Source organism: Apis cerana, linkage group LG1, assembly GCF_029169275.1.
Source record: "Apis cerana isolate GH-2021 linkage group LG1, AcerK_1.0, whole genome shotgun sequence".
Lineage (NCBI taxonomy): Eukaryota > Metazoa > Arthropoda > Insecta > Hymenoptera > Apidae > Apis > Apis cerana.
The window spans coordinates 9,259,590-9,282,659 of record NC_083852.1 but is presented as its reverse complement, the minus strand read 5'-3'; the positions used below and the strand labels follow the sequence as shown (position 1 = coordinate 9,282,659).

At 28.2% G+C, this 23,070-nt stretch overlaps 1 protein-coding gene across 1 annotated transcript in view; it reads left to right on the top strand.

Moving 5' to 3' along the window:
- Positions 1-616: 616 nt before the first annotated feature.
- The window catches only part of LOC108002577 (zwei Ig domain protein zig-8-like), an 85,110-nt gene continuing 62,656 nt past the window's right edge, over positions 617-23,070 (top strand). The window contains exon 1 of the mRNA XM_017064335.3: positions 617-1,096. The gene's annotated coding sequence lies outside the window, so the exon portion shown is untranslated. The remainder of the gene's footprint in view (positions 1,097-23,070) is intronic.

Below are 23,070 nucleotides of genomic sequence, written 5' to 3'. Positions count from 1 at the left end.
TCATTTGAAAATTTTGACCTTTGTTAAAATTTTAATTTAATTTAAAAATTAAAATCTATGTGCTTGGTGTTTTCTTCGAAAGAAAGATTCGATTGATTTAAATTAGTATTAAAATTACTTTCAGTTTTAAGAAAATAGAGAGAATGTTTAAAAAAATCGAGTCAAAATAGAAAAAGTAGGTACTTGAGGATTTCTTAGTAAAGAGATTTTAATATAAGAATCGTGTATATTGCCTTACGAGTATATATTATTTATAAAATAAGGATAGACTTTAAGATGGTTTCAACCAAATGTATCTGAAATGGAGAAAGTAATATCATCAACAAACTAGCATCGTTGCTTTCATATTTGAAAAAAAAGAAGTGCATTTTTTTTATTTCTTCAGCCACTTCAATAAATCAAGTTGATGATAAATCATATGACTTTTGAAACTTAAAAAGAAAAAAATAAAAAATAAAATCAACCAATTTAATTTTTAAATATCTTAAGTATTAAAAATATATTACACGTATTACCATTCATCAAAACGATACAAAATTTTCTTCTTCCAATTTCATTCATTAAAAATTCAATATCCAATGTACATAGGAACTTTAAACATAGAAGAAACTCGGTTAACACAGAATCAAAGAATCAAAGAAAAAACTAAATAAGTGTACATAGTATTAGTCGTAAATTCCTATAGGTTGCCGCGATGAATACAACTTGCAACTGCAAACGGATTATCATAGCTGCAACGACAAAGCCCTCTTTTATTTGTAGTTTCCAACAGGCGCGTTAATCATCGGACTGATATCAAGCTGCTTGGATCGAATGTTGCGGCACAGAAAGCTGGAGCTTACGAAGATTTTCCAGGACAATGAGAGATTCGTAGGATCACCGTTCGCGGCGCTGTGATGGCGGCGGATCCATGGAAAGCACGTGGTGGTGGCAGAGGTCGCTTCTAAGACTTGCGAGCTTTCAAACTGAAAGCAGTCAGTCGGCAGCCGACCGTGGTGCACGAGTTGTGAGTTATGTTGTTGTGTTTAGGGAACATATATCGCCTCCACGATATTGTGATAAAACATTTGGAAACGTGAACAGTGAATTGTTTTCGGTAAGTTTTTGAGAAAGAAATAATAAAAAAAAAAAATTCACTATATTTGCATGTTTTGGATTACATTGTAATTTTGTTTCTTCGAGAATTGTTTTGTGACTACGAAAGTTTCGCGTGTTTAGAGAATCTATTGTGTCTAGTTGGCTGAGAAAGAATAGAAAGAAAGTTTTTTCTTCGAGAGAGTTTTCATTGTTCTTTACATGCGTTAAGTTTAAACGTTAACACGTGCTTTCCTTTCGTGAATTAATAGGATGAATATAATTCAACAAGCTGTTAGGAAAGTTCGAAGTTTTCATTCATGAGGAAGTTTGTTTGCGCGGGAAACTTGAGAAATTTTAAAGATAGAATATCTTGTTCGTTTAGGAAATTCTGATATTGAAAACAAGTTCAAAGATTAAAAGATTTGATAGGAATTCTTTTTTTCATTCAGAATTTTTTTTTTCTTTTATTAATGCAGTTTGTCAATAAACAAAATTTTCTTGTTATGATGTGTAAAATAATATTGGACATTCTAATAGTTCGAACATAATTATAGAATGTACATACTGATTTTATATATTAATAATTTAATATAAATATGTTTTAAAATTATTTGATTCATATAATTGAGATATTATTAAATTATTTTAGAAGATTTATTTTACAGATTGTTTTCTCGATAGTTAAAAACATTTTTTTTCTTTTAAATCGATCTCTTAATAGAGTATTTGAAAATATTCGTACAGTTTTTATTTATCTTTCATTCGAAAATCGATATCATTTAAACCAAAACTCTTATGTCTTGAAAATCCTTTGTAACGATCTTCATATTCAATACACGTGTTACGATATTCGTCTAGTATCCGTGCATCTTTCATCTAAGGATCGATATCAACTCGAGTTCTTAGCTGCGACTAATTACGTGACTTCTTTTTGTTCGTGGGACGCTCGTTATGCGGTAGCTAATTAGTTTCCTGAACGGTGTCTGGTAGGAAAGAGAAAGAGAGAAAGGAAAAATGTTCATCTTAACTCGTGATAATTATGACGTATGTGGTAGCATTCAGAAACAGGCGGAAAGACGTGGCGAACGTTGATGCGGTTCGTGAGCACGCGCCAACATAAATAAAAACCTCGAAAACTCGTCTAACGACCGACCGTCCCATCAAAAACTCACTACCTCGTCAAAGAGCACGCCATCAAGCCAGGATTGCATTCAATGAATCCATGGCAGTCGACTGTAAATTTAATCCTTTATCCTGTTGAAACTCGAATCAAGAGTATCCCTATGGACACGTGTCACGTAAATTGGATACCTACTTGTTCACCACAGGGACTTTCCGCGTCGAGATTTTCATAATAACCTTCTCGAGCAATAAGGAAAGTTTCGATTGTCCAAAGTGATGTGACCGTTGAGGACTTCTCTGATGGAGAAGTTGGAGCGACTATTTGATTTCAAATTTTCTTTTGTACGTTTTCCTTGATTTTGTCCCCGAGATTGAATATTCTTTGGAATTTTGGTGTAGGTGAATCGGAGAAAATTTTATTCATGTGAATGCTATGGAGGAGAATAAGTTACAAGTTCGAGAAAATAGTTTTTTTTTGGATTGAAAAAAGATTTCAAATTTAATAATTAATAGTTTTAAATAGATAATAATAAATTTTCGACTTGATTTGGATTTCAAGATTTGCTTTCAAGATTGATACAAATTTGTAGATAGAATTGTTATTTTGAAAAAGCAATATTAATATTAATTTATCTTATTATTACTTTCTTATAAATATTCGTAATTTATTCATCATTGTCAAAGGAGAAAAAATGCAAATTTTCAAACTTTTTTAAATAATTCAAAAAAAAATTAAGCTAGTTATGATCTTTAAGCTTTTAATCTTAAGCTATCTTAACCTCAATTAAAAATTTTTCGAAATTTAAAAAAATTTTAAATAATCTCCAAATGATTAGTTAACATCGCTTAAACTTATTTTTTATCGAAAATATATTTTCCGATACTCCAACTTGCAACTTACAAAAAGACCAAAATAGAAGAACGGAACAAAGTATGCCGAGCTTGCAACGAAGTCTTTGTCTTATCATCGAGAAAGCGTACAGAAGGAAGTCATCGGAGGCAGAAGCATGTTATTATGAATGGCGGGTCTATCGGCAGCCCATAAAAGTCCATTGTAAGCATAGGCCGGGTCGTTCGATAATCGATACAAACCTTTGCATAGGTGATATTGAATACGGATATCTTGATTATTTGCGTGAATTCGCGGTCTGAGAATTAACGTTCATCAAAGCTCGAAAGAAACTTCGAAGTTCAAATTCATTAAAATCGATTTATTCCGGAAAGCAATTTCATTAAAATTCCTTCGTCCGAACGAATAGCGATGAACGAACATTTTTGTTCGATACTTGCGCACACCACTGAATTCAATCTTCCTCTACGTTCGACGTTCGTTCGAGATCACCGTGGAATTAGATTTGGATAGACTTTTGGGCCAAGTTTCCTAAAAACAAAACCGACAATTTCCTCTTCCTCGATAATGGCCGTATCCTCGAGATATAAAGTTTCTCGCGTTGATTCGAGAACATCCGCAAACAGAATTCCATTTCAGACCGGTTCAGAAGCAATTTGTCGCATAAACATGGAAGGTGAAAACGGAGAGATAGAATCGGCGGACGATGGACCCTGCTTTTTGGTTAGATAAATGTAAATCAAGAGTATGTTACAGACCGCGAATCATTCAGCGTTTTCTTAATATTCGTGACACACCGTTGCACCAGCTTTCTATTTTATGCAGAATGTTAATTGTCCCTTTAACAAAGGTACGACGCTCGCTCGCGAGGTTCGAGGTTACCGCTCTGAGAATGGGTCTGCGTCTCTTCGTCGAGAGTCGTACCTTCTTACGCTACTCTCTTGCGTCCTTTTTTTTTTGAACGATTTTATGCATGAAGGACTTTCTCTTGCGACCGATTAACGTCGGATTTTTATCTTTAAAGACTCGTTGACCGGTTTTTTTTTTCTGAATATAAATTTTAATCGGAGAAGATATCTGTTTGAATTTGTTTTTTTTTTCAAAAATCATATTTTATAAATAACGAACGTTTTGTAATTAAGAAAGAAATTATTAATTTTGATAAATTACAAAGTCTCACTAAAGGGCATTTCAAAAAGTCGATTAATTACAAAAATGAAAAGGGAGTAAAAGATTAAGCTATATTTTCGTTCATAGTGCTGACTTGCGATTTTTCAAGCTTAGCATATGAATACGATAATATTCTATATATATATGTACGTATGTAGATATGAATATATATAAGGGATCTATAAAATTAAGAGGGTTAATGAAGTCATATCTTAAATTTCTTTGCAAATGAAAATTTTTACTGGGTAATTTTAATATTTTACTTTATATTTTTAATTTATTTCTTATTGGTGGCTTACTGTTCAAATATTGTATATTGATTTTTTTATAAAATTTGAATTCTCATATGCAACAAAGTAATTCTTGATTGTTTTATAAAAAATTACATTTATTAAAAATAATATTTTAGTTATTTTATATTCGCGAATCAATTATTAATCTTTAAACTTATTTTTCTCTAAAAGTAAAAAAAAAACATACAATATTCACAAATAAGCTATTTATATGATAATAATTGATGATCTAAAGTCTTTTTAAATGGAACGGAATTTAAATACAATTGGAATCAATAGGTTTTATCTAAAATTACCAAATATACAACCATTATTTTTGATAAATTCAAACGATACGAATCGAGAAAGCCATGTTCTCTCGCGTCGTTGCAAAGTGTCAGTCATTACAATCTCGCCTTATATTTCTCTCGCATCCTCTCGAAGGAAGTCGACAAAATTTAATGTCACGTAGCGTTCTGAAAAATGATTCCAGCGTGAATTGGTCGATTCTATGACACGCGAGCCTCGCTAATTTACCTAGATTCTTTAAACGAAATCGATTTCAATAAAAGTTATTATAAGTTTTGTGAAAAAAAGAAAGTTCAAAAAGCTACATTTTTAAAACTGAGAATGAACTTTACAACGTACTGATTTATTGATTCTACTTTTATTGTAAATAGCTCAGTTACGTCAGCCATTAGTGATGAATGATTTTTAAATGAATAATCATTTGAGAATATTATGAATTATCGATGATATATTTGAACTGCAATATTTTAATAGATTGTAATAGATGCCAATTAATAATATTAATAACAAGAATAACAACTAAAGTTGAGTTGTCAAATAGTTTTAATATATGAATAGGTGATCGTATGATGGTAGTTTGGAACTTGTATTAAAGTGTGAATTCCCCTAATGTCCAATAAATATCGATACTAATTAACTGGTAATAAAAACAATACCAACTAAAATTAATACCAACTTAAATTACGTTAGGTATTATTAGGTATATATATTTAATATTAGTATAATAGTAGGTAATAGTTATTAGAACTACTAATAACCATTAATATCAATTAATAATAAAATATTTATTATACACAATATCAAAATTAAACTACATTAGTCACTATTAATATTTGAATATTTGGTGATCGTCTAAAAATACTACAGATCTATATATGAGAAAAAAGTAACGAAAAATGGGCAAAAGATCATTTTGAATATGAGTGCAGAATTCTGGACCATCAATCTTGAAGTTTAAAGTTTTTGAATTCCGGATAGATTCTTTTATACTTTTTTTCATTGTTACAATTCAAAAATGATATTGAATAAACCTACAGTAGACATTTACGCGTATTTATGATTTATGACGTTTAAAGTTTTGCCCATGTTCAAAAGGCGATATAACAACAAAATAATGAAGAATAGATAAAAATAGCATGAATTGTTTCGAGTGAAAATGTTGTGATATATAAATTAAACAAACAGATAACAAATTTCTAACATTTATGTTCTCATTGACGGATATACACGGAGAGACGTGTCTAGAAATTCTGTCAATAATTTGAAAAGATGATCTGAAACGCACGTGTGACAGAGACAGTGGACGTGACCATGATTATTTCGATAATCGATTCCACGCAATGTCGAATAATGGTTTACACGATCGGTGATCCATCTTATTCCCAGTCTAGCATGTAAACGACTGGGTACAGCGGACGGAGCTCGTAAGCCGTCCGTTCAATTTCCATCGAACCTGTACAGGAATAGAGTCGAGTTTGACAAACGTGTCAACGTGAAGGGCGCAATCGAAATCCAAGGATTTCCGGAAGATGTATAATCGCATGAAATTGAAGATCTAACGGGATGGATCGATTTCACGTGGATTCAATTGTCAGGCACATTACTTTATTGATCGAGTAATTAAATTTCGCGCCATCGATCTAAACAGAGTCACGTGTAATCGATATTACGAGTGAAGGGATCGGGATTGAATCATTTAAATCGTTTATTTGATATTCGTACTTGTTGAAATTGATAATAATAATGAAAATAATAGTTATAATAACATATATAAATTATTAAGCTCAACTTTGTATTAATTAAAAATTAGTGCTATCGATGTCAATAGATTCGTTGATAGATTTTTTTAGGAAAGAACTTTTTGAAGCGATGAAATTCTAGCTTAAATTTTTTATTGATTATTGAATTTTTGAAACATTGCATTCAATATTCTTTTTCTTCTTTCAAGTCAAAAAGTAGAAATATAATTGAGGCAGTTATATCTGGTATTTGTATTCATAGAAATTATAAAATGTTACGATTAATTCTTAATTCGAGAACTCGAAACTCTATTAAAAAACTCATTATAAAGAAATTTTAACAAGGATAATTTAAAATTATAATTTCATTTTTTATTCTTTGATATATACGTATGAAATTATGTTATTTTTTTGGTTTCACTTTACTAAAATGGAGAAAATATACACAAACAAATATTTTTCTCTTCAAATGAATTATTTGCCGACTATTAAAATCTCGTTTCATTATTTAAAAATTTGAAATATCAGATCAGCTAAAGAGCAAGGATAAAATATACATTTCATAAATTATTTATTTTGATTAAAATATTTTCATTGATTATTTGAAATAGAATGGCAAATAAAAAAATGCAAAATACTAAATTTTACAGACTTTACAGATAACGGCGTGTGCAGGATTTAATTAGTTTAAAATTTATTAATTTCTATAGATAATTACACTAATTTTTTTGAGCAATTTGATTCCATAGTTTCCATTAGAAGTGGAAATTGGTTTGCAAATAATAAAGTTTTAAAGAATGAAAAAGGTTGACACTATATGCAGGAAACTTAAAAAAGTTAAATTGTTGGAACGGATAAAACGCTTCCAAACTATAAGAAAATAAGTTCTGCAAAAGAGTTTTATGCGAAATCATTATGAAATATTAGTGAAGCGTCACAGTTGTATAAGTGTGCTTTAACGATGCTTTCTTTGAAATACTGATTTTCTTTTAATATATATTAAAATTATATATATATATATGTATACATATATATTTATTTTAAAGATTCTCTTGTAATATCATGATATTAATTCATTAAATTTAATTTATTATTGGTTAGATGTCCGAGATAATCATGAAAATCATTCCAAGCATGAACAATTCCACTTAATTAACTTAATGTAAAATATTTAAAATATATTGTAATTTTCATTGAAATTAATTATTAGTTTTTCGTTAATTTTATTCGATTGAAATTTTTTTAAATTCAATATAAAATATAATTATTTTAATATTTTAAATTTTTTATTTTTCCACACATAGATATATTTATTAATAAAATCATGATATATATTACACTATGCAAGTGCAATCAAAGCAGAAGGCCGTAATCAATTGGGATTGTTCATGATGGGTTGCTTACTTCCAAATGACATATCGTATAAGCTTTGATTGGCGTTACCTTGATCATCCCTTCTAATCTATAGTTGGTACATAGACATCGATCGATCTGTAACGCGGTTACGTATAATGAATACTCTCGATACTGTTTATCCGTGTCCAAGCGTCCCACTTGAGGGTCGATACCACAACAATTAAATACCATACATGCAATAGTCTGATAACAATGTCGATAATTGCTTGAATATTTAATTTAAAATTAAATATGCATATGAGCAATCACATTATTCATACAGTTATTTTGTTTAGACAATAATAAATTATCGCTACAAATTATGATAATCGAATATATAATACGTGACTTCTGGATTAAGTAAAGGATTATATAATGTGTTACGATTAGGCGAAAGATAATAATTACACCAATTTTAAATTTTTTTTTTAAAATTTATATATATAATTTGACAAAAAATATTTATTGAAAACTAATATATAGAAAATAATTTCATTTTAGACATTGCAATTTTTCGCGATCAATATCAAATTTATTTGAATTTAAACATAAAAAGTTATGAAAAAATTTCTGGATTAATTTCCCGTGTGAAACGTAGAGGACATCACAATATGTTATTTTTAAAAATATACAAAACTAAAATCGAACAATTAAATGTGATTGGAAAAACGATATCAAATTAGCAATAATAAGAATATTTTTCAAGCGAAGAAATTATTATTTATTTTACAAAATATAAATAAATATAAGATCATTTTGATAATTAATTTTAATTGAATTTTAATCAATAATTTTTAAAAAAAGAAATTATCTTTTTCGTTAAATTCTATTTTGTTTTATTTATTAAATTTTTTTATTTATTACTTTCATTAATTCCATCAATTTTTTCACTTGGTATCAAAACATGCTAAGGAGCAAATTTGGAAAACACATTTTAGTATAGATAATATAGATAAATAATTGAAACGATTTTTCAATCACGTTTAATTTGAACATATTTCATTTGAAAAGCTGAGGAATATATCATGAAAAGCAGTTCATTTTTTTCACTTTTTTCTTTTATATATTTACGTTGACACCAGCCAGCTTTTAATGATTCGTAGATCATCCAATAAACTACTTTCAATGTGAGACTATTTTCACATGCTTTTTGACTTAAAAATATGTCGATAGCATCATTAAAAAATAATAATGAAGAAAAAAATTGTAACGAGAATCGTTTTTCGTTTGCAGAAAGCTTTTAGAATAATCAAATTTCGATAGGATATTTTTGTGAAAAAAAAGGTGTCGATTAGTGAATGAGAGTATTTTTTAAAAGAAACTTGGTTTAATAGGAATATTCAAAATATGCAAATTCATATGGAACATTTTTTCTTTTATGTGACATGAATATTTTTTCACGTACTATGAAATTATCTTTTGATTTAAAATAAGATTATGCATTGAAAATAGTTTCATATTAATTATTATTAGTTAAATTTTAATCACAAGTTAATATTAATTAATTAATATTAATTAAAGCTTTTGTTTAGATATATAATGATGATCTCATAATATCTATCAAATTTTTTTTTTTAGGATATTAATATATTCGTAGGATAATTAATTTTAGAGAAACAAAACTTATAAAAGTTACACAAAAATATAAATTGAAGTTTATTTATTAAGTTTTAAATAATTGAAATTTGCATTAAATAGATAAATAGAAATATATTATTATTGAGTTTATTTTGGTCTCTAGAATCAATTTTTTAAAACAATCTTCCATGAATATATTAACATCCCTTTAGAAGTTGATTAAAAAATTCCACTTTGCAATTTCTTCTAAAAAACAATCTATTGCAGTAACAATAAATTATCTCTTATAATTAACAAGCAGATTAAGCATCACTATCATTAAAAGAAAAATAAAATGAAACGAAATAAAATTTTTATCATTCAGAGAAATATAGGAATGAATATTAATATTTCTAAAAAAATTCCTAACAAGAACTATATTATTAAAACAATGATTATCAGAATATAGAATATCTTTAACCATTCAAGCATCTTAAGTTTCACTCGGTCCATCAAACGATAATAACCCATCACACGTTCCTTTGTAATACGAAACATAACACCTCGATATCAACCTTGAACTTAATAATTCGTGGGAAAATTTAAATTTTCAGAAAGTTCAACGAAGCGATATCCGGTCGCAAAACTTGGCTGCGGCGTACCTCGCTTTCTAGAGTTTCCAGTGCATCTTTTATTACGTGAGGGAAATCAAAGACGTAAACAATTTATTTTCCCCGCCTCACGCCAGATACATTCGATCGATGCATCCTGGATTTATCCGGAATAGCTACCTTTGATACACACAAGATCACTATATATATAGGAATTTCGGTCGTTGAAGCAGCACTGCTGAGGCTCACGCGTGATTTCATCGTACCGAATGGCGAATGCGAGAATTTCCGGCCGAGGTTTGGATTTCGAGCGCGAAAAAATAATACGCCTTGGGCAATGCGAAAAGAGCATGCGATACGCCTCTTGTCGAGTATGGACGAAAAGGGAAGAAAAAGAACACAGGATGGTATTGCGAATATCGCGTGGGGAGGGGGAAAAAATGCATTTCCTCTATTTTCGTTCCCGTTTGTTTGCTAATGGAAGTAGTAGGAATGTTGAAAAATATGGGGAAAAGGATAGTCTGAAAGATTTCTCTGTATGATCGTTATCTTAGACATACGGAAACTCGCTAAGTTTGGTTTGGAAGAAAATGTTTGGAATGGTTTGAAAGAATTTTTAAAGTGGAAAAGAGGATATTTTTATGATCAAATGAAAGAGTACGGTAGTGTCATTAATTTTTGAAATCTATTTCGAAGTGAATTTCAATAAGATAAATTGAATGAAATTTGATGCCGATTTTTTAATTGACTCATACTTATTTTTCTCAAATTTCGCTTCAAAAGTTCACTTGTCTGAATAGATGTCTGTCAGACAGAATTATAGAATTATTAAAGTGGATATTAGTATATATACGTAATAGAGAAAATCCAGACCTGCTTTTGTATAACAGAGTTGTGTTCCTAAATATTTATGAGTTGGTGGTTCATTTGAATACTACGATAATTTTTCAACGCATTATATTTATTAGGATGGAAATTTCGACTATTTAAACGAGGGCACAAAAAGTAGGGTCGTATGTTCATTAAACAATTCAGAATCATTATTCGTGGTAAATGTCGAGCGAAAGAACGAGCATTCGTGATTACAGGGCGAGGATCAACGTTCGAAATTGTAGACGCGGCTTTGCTGTGAAATTTAACGCGGCCAGTTAACCCCGTTCAGACTCATTAATTATAGGCGTGCAGTTGCATTGCATCCAGGGAGGCACGCGACAATCTAATTGAAAACAACAAATGGTTAAACAGGTATTCGGGCTTGAAAAGATAACACGCCATCGGGGGTGAATGTTGGCCAGAGTTGTCAACTGCAATTCTGTCGGCGTCCCTTCTCGTTTGTACACGGCAACGAGAGAGAGAGAGAGAGAAAGAGAGAAAGAGGGAAATGTGTCGGTTAATTAGAATACCGTTTAATGTATAATCAAAAGGGGCGATTTAACGATTACTTCGACGACGTTTAATGAATGGAGATTAGATGATAAATCGTTGAGAAGAGATGAAAATAACGTGTCCCGTGAAACGATACTGGTGGTGATTTAGAATATTTTGTGGTGAAAAGCGCGGAATGAGGATATATGGGATGGTAAAAGCTGAACGTTGTGACTTATGTGTCAAGTATACTTTTAGCAATCTGCGTGTCGATAAATTTAGCGTGAAATTTTTCGACGTTTTGTTAGAATGTGAATTATTGTGCTTATTTAAAAATATTTTATTTTCTATAATTATTTATGCGTAATTTGTATGTTTTTATTGTGTTAAAATATTTGTATTTATTTCGTTAAAATATGAGAAGTTGATGTAAAATAGGATTATGTAGGTAGGCTATATAAACTATGTTGTTCGAGTTATTCTAGCATTTCGTAATTATGCTATACTATATCGATATTAATCTGTTTAGAGATGATTAAATATATTATCATACAATGTGCAAATTTGTTGTTCGCATTAACAAATTAGGTAAATATAAAATTAATTTTATAGTTATAATTATATTTCATGTTCATTATTTCGATTCATTAATTTCAATTTTCCCAAATTAAAGGTATTCTCATTATATACATCTTCTTTATTATAATTCATTATTATCAATAAATATTGTTTATAAATTTTTCAAAATTTGTCTATCTCATACATGTTTATTAAAAATTAAAAAACGCGAAACATTTTGGCTTAAATCTAAAGTTGAATTCAACGAGATTTGAAAACAATACAGTCTTTTTGAAATACATGGCACGTTAAATATTTTTTCACGTGTAATCTGCTCTGTTTGACATCGTTCTTCGAATATAATCCATCAAAATAAAAATTTCTCTTTGAGTGTGATACCGAAAAAAGCCTCGTAAGGGAGCCGATGAACCGCGCTTCCATGAAATGAAAACTGCATGCTCATCAGAATAAAGCTAGCACGGTGGTATATATGAGTTAGATTAAAAAATAAATAGGCTTTCGGTCAAGCCAATAGAACAAATCGAAATTACTTGCAAGCTGGCGTTATCGAAGAAAGGTGAGTAAAAAAGTCAAAAGAAAAATGATGATGAAATAGAAACAGAGATGCTTTACAAACATTGTTTATCTTCAATTCCAACCTAGATGATATGCAACGCACAATTGAAAATATTTTTCGTGAAAATTTAAATTTATCGAACTTGATACAAAAAAGCGCAACCTTTCACTGTTTTGTTCTTCATCCTGTAGAAAATACTACACATATAAAAATAAAATTTCATGAAAGAAAACGTTTTAACAAAAATAAGTCAAATAAATAAAGATATGGGTGAAAAACACGGATGGATTGTTTTTACTTCAGTGGGAATAATCCTTTTGAAACAAACGTAAACATATTGAAAAAGAAAAATACTTTTATAAATATCTTCTAAAAATAGAGGAACTGTAAATTTTTATATTTTTATCTAGCTTGTTTTCAAATCATGATATTCGAAAAATATTTAAATTTTTCTTAAAAATTAAAGAAATAAAGAAAATTAAAAATTAGAAGTATATACATAATGCTAATTATATTATTTATAAAATTAAATACAATGTAAATATTATATCAGAAGCGAGCATTCATATTAAATATCAAACGAATCTACGTGGGTAAAAGTATTTAATTAAAGATTTTAATTATAAATTTATCATTGGAAGGAATGAAAATATATGAACATAAATAAATAATTTACTAATCCAAACATAACTTAACAATTCGATCCAAGTTAGTTTAAGTTTCCAATGTTCTTGACTCCCAATCCTATCAAAATGATGTGCTCAAAGTGTTCATTATGCATACAAAACGAAACGATTTGATGAAGAATTTACAATCTATAACTACTTTCGATGATTTATTATTATAAAAAGCTGTATGATGAAATATAATAAAATATTGATTCTTGAGTAAATAAGAGGACATTAGAATCTTTCAGTTAATTTAGATTAATGCTTTTAGCTATAAGTTCTTGTTATTACTTTGATATGATCATGTCAGTAAAGTTACTTAAGTAACTCAAACTTAAAGGATGCTTCAAAAAACGAAAGTTATTCCATAGACTCATTATTTTTGATTTTTACGATTTGTAAAAGTTTCTTGATTTTTATCGAAGAATAGATTAGATATTACATCTTAGTGATAATCATTCTTTTTTTTTTATCTTTATTTACTTACTTAAAGATATAGATTTGTGTAAAGATTATAAAATATAATCGTAATGTGAAATTTCTTCTAGAAATAGTTATCGAATGTATCGATTTGAAATTTTGTAGGTTTTTTAATTGATATTTCAGAAATTATTGTGAATTTTTTTCAAATAAAATAAATAAATAAATTAATTTAACTATAAATAAATTTATAATTTAGTACAGAAGTGTCTCCAAGGAAATTTTCAGAAAAAAAAATCAAATATTTTGTTTATTTATATAAGTATAATTATATTTTGTGACAAAATAATTAAAAAATTGATCTCTTTGTTATTCATATTCCATTGTTTATGTAAGAAAATTTTAAATTCTTTTAGAAAAGAATTATTTCTCGTATGGAAAGCCTTTCATTTGTATTCACTTCCCGCGTTCAAGCCCATTCATTTTTGAAATTATGTACATATACGTAGGTAATTTTAAACGCATTTCAGTATAATGCATGGTTCGCATCATTCGAGAAAAATTTCTTCGCTAAACTTGCGTCATGTTTTTTAGTTAACATATGTGCCATACTTGCATGCATATTATAGTATGTAGATATATAATTCTAGGAAATTATCCAAGATTTTGTCGTTAGAAAAAATCTCTATCGGAGAGATTAATAATAGAATATTTTATATAAAATAATAATATTACGCTATTATATGATATTATTTAATTATATAAGAATTGAATAAGATTTGTTCTTAATACTATATACTTCTTAATGTTACATATTGTTTTAGAAAAATCACTCTATAAAAGAATAATTAAACTTAATTATAATTTACGTTGGAATAATTTAAAAGTACAATTCTTGTAATCAATATAACTTCAAAAATTTTTATTATTTAATTTTATATGAATAATTTTCCAACGTAATGAATTATTAGGAAATAATGATAATTAATTAAGTAATTTCTTGAATTAATGATAAATATAATAATGATAAATATTTGAACAGAAAAAATATTACCTATCTATGATAATTCTATGAAAAGAAGAAGCATAGTAACAAGTGGTGGAAATCTAAGAAATATTTTTCTTGATCTCTAGTTATATTCAAGAAAAATGGCAATATGTCATGTGGTGCTATTACCAGTAATACGAGACATTTTTTCCCAATGAAACGGAAAAACTGTCCGTGAAAAATATATAAGCCAAAAGCAAGGAAAAAATTATTGTTTGGCCACATATGTTATATTGTTTTTATTTTATTATTTTTCATAATTTTTTGAATATGTTTATTTTACAGTTTTCAATGTAAAAAAGATCTAAACAGAAAGAATATTGATACAATTTCTAAGTTATTTCTTAACTTAAATTATTTATTATTAATTATAAATAATATAATTTTTTATTGTATAATATTATTTATAATTATAATTTTTGATTGGCAACCAATATAAAGAAACGAATAATTGAAGATATAAATAGGATGCTATTAAATTGTTATAAAATTCATTGCTTGAACGTCATTTTATACATTAACGAAAATTATGTAAAATTATGTATACACAAATTACAGGATATATTATAGAAGCTTATCAATAGGGGAAAACTTTACTAAAACGAATAATTATAAATGAAAAATCGATAATTAACATGTAAAGTTAATGCAATACGTATTTACATTTTCATATTCTGACTAATTCTATATTATAATATTTTGAAATTAAGTTGTCACAAATTATTGTATAAATAGCAACTGACATTATATTAATCAAAATTTTCAATATTTCAATATTTCAATATAAAATAAAAGTTTATAGTATCAATGATATAATCATGATTAGATTGCGCATTTTTATTTCAATATTTAATCAATATATAAAAAATATATTACATATATCTCATTAACACATTAATCATTAACTTAGAAAATAGAGGAAATTATAACATTGAAATCAGTTTTTGAATTATTCTGATATCTCGATTGGTTGCCAAGATATAAAAATTCAAAGTGTCTATAATACTAAGACAATTATATGAATGGTCCTCCATCTAATGACCTAGATTTTTCTCCTAAAAATGCGCACAACTTCCAGGAATCACGTCTGTCGTTTGTCTGGAGTTCGGAATAGGTCAGTGAAAGGAGGTGCGAGCGAGAGATCCGAGTAAACAGAGATAGAGATATTATACGATTAAAAATTACCCTTATCTTTATACGATATCTCGAGAACCGGAAGTCGTATCGAGATAAATAAAAAAGCATTTTCAAGATCAAGATTCCGTGCTTTCAATAGTTTTTCATCCATTGATTAAAAATTATTATCTTTCAATATAATCAATTTTATGATGATTCAAATTTTTTTTAATAGAGTTTTTAATCATCAATGAATGAAAAACGAAATTTAAAACATTTTATTTTGGTTTGATCTATTATCTTTTAAACTTTAGACATTATATACACTCTGTATTTATAGAATGCATGTAATATGATAAATATATATTTATAGTCAAATTATAATGTTTACAACCATAATTTTGATACATTTTGTTTATTTGTTTTCATACAAGTTTTACAAAGTTAAAAAATTTAAGACAACTTAAGAAAACTTTCAAACAAATTCGATATAAAATTTATATTAATCTTACTTAATTTTTTAAAAATTGTGATTTAAAATTAGGTAAATTTTTTTCTCTCAATTAATTAAATATTCCTTTTTCTTAACTCTCACATTAATTTAATCTCTTAAATATTCTAGATGATGAATTCTATCAAATTATATCTCAATGAAACATAGTATAAAACGATCAGAACCAACTTATTGCTATTTCTCTCTTTTACAAAATAGTGATCACACTAGCAACTAACACTTACCACGTGATTCTTCCTATAAATTACGAATTCGTAGACTCTGGTTAATGTTGGCGCAAGGTTTCCTTTTTCAGAAACTGGTTTCTGGAAATACGGGCCGTCTATACTTTGTCTTCTGTTAAATGACATCAGGATTGAGCAGGGCCAACCTTTTAAAATGGTCTTCGATAAACGAAACTCGAACAAAGGTCTAGTGGAAGCAGTGAACGATTGATCACAATGAGAAGGCGAGTGTAAAATTGTTCCTGTTCCCCTTTGTGCCTTCGTTTTCCGTGTATTCGATGTTTCCTTTATTTCATGCCGTTTTGTTCGAAAGTTTCATGGATTTAATATTTACACATGAAACGTTTCTTCTTTAGCTATTTAAAATAGAAAGGATACGAAGGATTTCGAGGAACCGCAAGTTCGAATCGAAGTTCGATAATGAGTTGAAAATGATGAAATTGATAAATGATTAATCATTATTAACTTCTTTACGAATTTTCTATCTATCTGTTTGAATATTGTGATCGAGTAAAACAATTTTTTAAGCGAATTTAGATAGATTATATCTTTCTTAATTAAAATATTTTATCTCAAAATATTTTTATTTCAAAATAAGAAAATGTTAGACAGAAGAACTTCAATTTTTAAGAAGAATAGAATTATTCGAATAATGAAAACGTAATATATTGTTTCACTAAAAAAAGAAAAGGAATAGGGAATAATATGGTTATTTCTCTTCGTCTCCAAATTTTTTCACTTTAAAAGATTAATCCCTTTAAATCATTCAATTTGAAAAAAAGATTCAATTTTCTGTCTGTAAATGTTTTTTCCAGAGAAAATCTTAAATTTCGTAAATTTAAAGAAACATGAATGCTGTGTTATATTGTGATGCATCTTCGTATTTCTATTATTTATTCATTCGATTATTTCGCAATTTTTTTCATTCGAATTATCACGCGATAAAATTTTGCCACTAAAGATGGAAAGTCTAATTATAGAATGTTCACGTCCGCATCGTAACACGATTTACCAATAAATTCGTTAATCCCGACCACGAGCTGACCGATGAGTGGTGCGCGTTTAATTAAAAACTCAATTCCAGGAGGGTGGCCCAAGGGAAGCGCGAGCTGCAGCCCCCGCATGTCTATTTAATGTAATTATTAACAGTACACCGTAACTTTGACTCGGGTTTGGGTGTGCGTCTAAAAGGCTATACGAAGAGCAACTAACCTCCACAGTTCTCGATTATAACAATCCCACATACATTGCGCTCGAAACCGCGAAACGTCATATTGATAGCTTCAATTTCCTATCGTCTTTACGTATATGTGTTAAACTGTGAAATTATCAGCTTTGCTTTTGAAACCATACATTTTGCAAGAAGAAACAAATTTTTCGAATTCTAAATAAGCAAGAAATGTGAATAGTATAATTTATGGATGAAGATGTGTATAGATTAATTATATTTTTTTCTAAGAGAAGAAATAAATTTTTATTGATTCAATTATCAAATACGATGAAAGGAAGTATGACTGAAAATATTTATTTGAAAATCTTTTTTTTTGTTCTTAATTATACGAAAAATCTTAAATTTGTAAATTTTTTTTAAATATATTTAATCTTTCTATGATTATGATGTATGATCATGTTATAATAATAAATTAGAAAAATAATCAAATAGAATTTCCAATCTAAAACGTAAAATTCTTGAGGATCGTAAAATTTTAAAATAATGTTAAAAGGGGAATAAAATGAAAGCTTATAAGTCAAGAGCTAAAAAAGGAACTATACCATAACCATATGTTTAAAAGAAAGCAGACTTAAAAGCCATTACAAAGTAATATGTTCTAAAGTACATTCGTATGATAATAGAAAACTAAAAAGAAAAACATTAAAATTAATTATTAGTATTTACTTTATATCCTGATCACTTATCAAAGTTTTTAATCTCTACATCTCTTCATTTACTATTTAAAAATAATTATATTTATAATTATTTCAAATAATTCGTAAATTATTCGTTTTATAAAAATAGATATTATATAGAAGTTAAATGATGTAGAAAAAAAAATAAATTGTTATTATTATAAAAAATTATTAAAAATTTACAATAAAAAATTAAGTCATTTTAAGATATATTTTAACTTCAATTTTATGAAATTTATCATATGAAAGACAAAAAAAGTTTTGTCTTTCAAAAAATTAAAATATCCCCTAAAATAATAATTTTTATTAACTTTTCAATTTGTACAAAGAATAACATCGATTAATATTTCTTTTGAAATTAAACCTTTTATTTCATAATAATTTAACGAAACAATCGAACAAAAGATGAAAATCGATATAATAATAAAAAATAATAAAATAAAATTCCGTAGAACATTCTAATTTCGATCGACATGACTTTCTTGTTCGGTGGCAATCGAAAAAATCAGTGATCCGGGCACGTAACACGTGGAATGCATCGCAAAATTGTAGCGACGTGGTCTGTGGCTCGAGATAGGACCCGTCCCCGATCGTCTATAGCTGAACGGGTGTGCAAATATCCATTTTTATTATTTTGCTCGACGAGTTGTTCGAAGTTGGCCGATCTACTTACGTAGATCGAGAAGATACGTTCCGGTGAAACATGAAAGAGAATTTTTACGAGCAATCTCGGATGGTGCATAAAACCGGCGTGTTCTGTGTAACAGAAATATATGTTTTATGAAAGAGTTGTACGATAGAGAATGGTAAATAAATTGAATTATCCGCGAAAGAGGAGAAACAATGGAAGATCGATTTTTTAATAGATTACCAAGTTTCAAAGTTGTTGTATTTTTATTGAACATAAATATATTTATAAGAAGTTTTTGAAATGAAACTATTAGTCGGACATTTAATCATTAGGAAGAAAATAGTAAGAAGAGGCACTGTGTTATAAGAATTAGTTGTAGAAAAAAGGTTAAAGAATATGATAAAAAGATTTATTATTAGATATTTTTGAAAAAGAGAAAGAGAAAAAGAATTTAGGTTTTTGAAAGATTTTGCATGTTGAATTTTGAATTTCGGGATTTTGGATTTTGGTTTGATCTATTATCTTTTAAACTTTTAGACATTTGTTTATTATAATTACGTGAATAAAATTGTATCAAAATAATTATATTATATAATAATTTTGAGATTACGTGATTATTTTTCCGACGATATAAGATGAAATATTTATCTCGACGAATATTGGAAATATCTTCCATAAACCAAGAATTTTAATTTCATGCATATTTCAGTGACATTTTTCTCTTATTTCTTGCATTCTTCGTTTTTATCATAAACAAACGATAAAACTTTCTCGATCATTTAACAAAAATTCACTTTGCAATGGGAAATGATCACATCAAATTCATCGAAAACATAGTTGAATGCAAATGTTCATTAATTTTATACAATCTGATCCAAATTGATTGCGCAGAAACACGGTTTAACTGATCGTAATGCGAATTTAGTTGTTCGTGAAATTCAATTAAACGAATCCTAAAACGCATAGCACGATGCGATTGTTTCACAAGGTGGATAGTGATCGCATCTAAAACAAGAGCAAAAAAAAATCTCTTCCATTTGCATTTATCGACAGTCACGAGATGCATATTGAGAATGGTAAAAGGGGTGTAGCTTACAAGTCGGTGTGAACATTAACACCGTGAACACGTACATTACGGATTCTGATTTAACAAGAGCTTTATTAAGTCTGTTCAAAATTAAAATTTAGAGAACTGTCCTATTTTTGAAGTTGTACATGACGTAAATGGCCTAGTTACTGTGCCTTGGCATTACTGGATAATCGATTAATTTTTGAAAAATTCGAGAAAAATATAAAGTAGCATTTTATTATACTATGTATAAAGAGATAATTATTAAAAATATTTTTTTATCTAAAATATTAGAAATCGATATATAAATAAAATAATAATTTATTATTGAAAGTTTTTAGTATCGAGTGAATGATAAAGATTTTTTGTATATTTAGTTCATTTTTTTAACAATTTGTCTAAAATAGTAAAAAAGAAAGATGAAAAGCAAGAAAATAAAAAATATTTTTAGTAAATATCTTTAGTAACTTTTAAATTATCATTAAATCATTTATTCTTCACAAAAATGATATTCGTCAAAATATCAATATATGTTATATGAAAAATAAATAAAATAATTGCAGGTAATAATTATGTTAATTTTTAATAATTAATAATTGATGTTCTTCAGATTCGTAAAAAGAAGAAAAGTTAAAGAATAACATTTGCATAATTAATATGATATTGAATATATGATATTTTTATTTTATCATATATAGAGAAATATTAATATTTAATTTTCGTTCAATTAAATTGGAGACATTAAAATTATTTCTCGAAATATTGACAATCAATAATATTGCAAATATGTGAAATTAATTTACAGAATATCATAATGAAACATCTGAACAATAAACTAATAGTTTCCACGCACATACATAAATGTAGTTAATAAATCATGATTTATAACAGTATCCCAGACACATAGAAATAATTGATGAAATATATTTATAATATATCAGTTGATTGCAATAAAAAGAAATACATATATATTTAAACAAAGAATATAAATCTCTAAAAAGATAGAAAAGAAATAGGAAGAAGTGCAAAGTAAAATCTTACTTAAAGCTGATTTAAAAAGCTACCTTCTACAACTTCACTGTTCAATTAGAGTCCACTTATTCTTGCAATCGTATTTCACACAGATCTTCAAGTGGTAGTATCGCGTTAGAAAGCAAGAAAGAAAAGGGATTACGTGACTTTAATATTTTCTTTGCATCTATGGCCACAAAAGAAAAAAAGGTATTTCCATTACAAAGTTCTCTCTGTGAAGGCAAACATTCGCGTGCACATTAGGAAGAGAAAAGGTAACTATTGTTCCATTTTCACCGCGCCCTGCCAACAATACAAAGGTGTTGAATCTTTAATTGACTTTAATTCACATTTTTCTTGAAAGTCTCAATTCTTTGTTCGAGACGGTTCACAACTTAATCTTGTGAATACTACTATAAATACTAATATTCATTCTATTTCTATAAGTTGCGGATTTTCGAAAGAGTTTCATTAGAAATATATTAATCAAAGTGATGCTTTCTTCTCAGAAGTTTTGATCTCATTGCAGAGATACATAAAGGTGATATCCTTGATCAGTGCAATAAAACATGTGTCATCGATAAGTACACCTTTTGGAAATTTTCGTTCCTCTCGAACTTTTTCTCGAGTTTCTCGATTACTTTTCAAACTTGTTCTTCTTAAATTTATTTGGGGCAGCGAGGCAACTGCGTGCTCGCCTGATTGTTTTGACACTCCATGCGCATTCTTTATTCGATCCATTATATCGTCATTTTATTTATTTATTTTATAATTAATTGAATGGAGGAAATAATTTGTCAAGAAAGAGAAAATCATTATTACGAATGATCATTATCGTGTAAGTCGAAGTAATACGATGATATGCTCTTTGCTTTGTGATACCTACATTTGCATTTTCGCTCATCAGTATCTACTCTCGCTACTCACTTCATCCTAGTTAGTTTCATTCTTTTCCGTAACTCTTATCAATTTTAAATTTCCCACTAAAGTTCTTCGAGTTAAAATGCCAATGATTCCCCATTGGAGCGCGTCTATTTCACGCGATGAGATAGTGAAAAAGTTTCTTCTTGTCGTCCCCTTTACTTTCACGTAACCGTCTTTGCGATATTTCAACGTTGAGGAAGTGCAGAACGGTTTCAGTGAGTTCTCGTTTAAAAATTTATCGTGTCCACGGTGTCTTGGGAAATGTCAAGAGAAAGAGAAGAAAGGTGATAGACGCATAGCAGGTGGTAATTTCTTGGTCGGCGGAGAGGATCAGTTTTTTCCTTTCTACTTTTTAAAATTTTTTTGAATTCTGCTAAACGAAACAAAATCTTAGCATAATTGGAGGATTTGATAGAAAAAAATTTTAAAACTTAACGTTTCATCAAGATGGCGCGAATATAGTAGCACCATCTAGCGTTTTAATTCGTGAAAAAATACGGAATATTGAATAGCGTACATATTATAGAGTGAAAACACATTATCTTTTTACATTGAATTTAAATTCTTTTGATTTATTTTTTATTTAAAGTATAAATTTTAAGTTTGTTCGCTTGGACGAATTATTTTCTCTTTATAAGATTTTCTAAACGTAGATGATCGCGAGCATTCGAAAGATGCCCGGTTTCGACCAAACGTTTTTCGACAAATATTTGTAGGACTTTATTGAGTTTGCTACGGGAACAAATGTGTAATACGTTAACTCGTAAAGGACAGAGCTGTAATGGCGATGAATAATTGAACGAGTGCGGAATAAATTGCAAATACTTCGTTCGAAATTAAAATTAAGCTCTCCGAACAATTTGTATTCGTAAAGGCCTCGTTTCGTGTCGCTACATTCCGGTTGATAGAATAAAATATTTCCAACGCGGAACGAA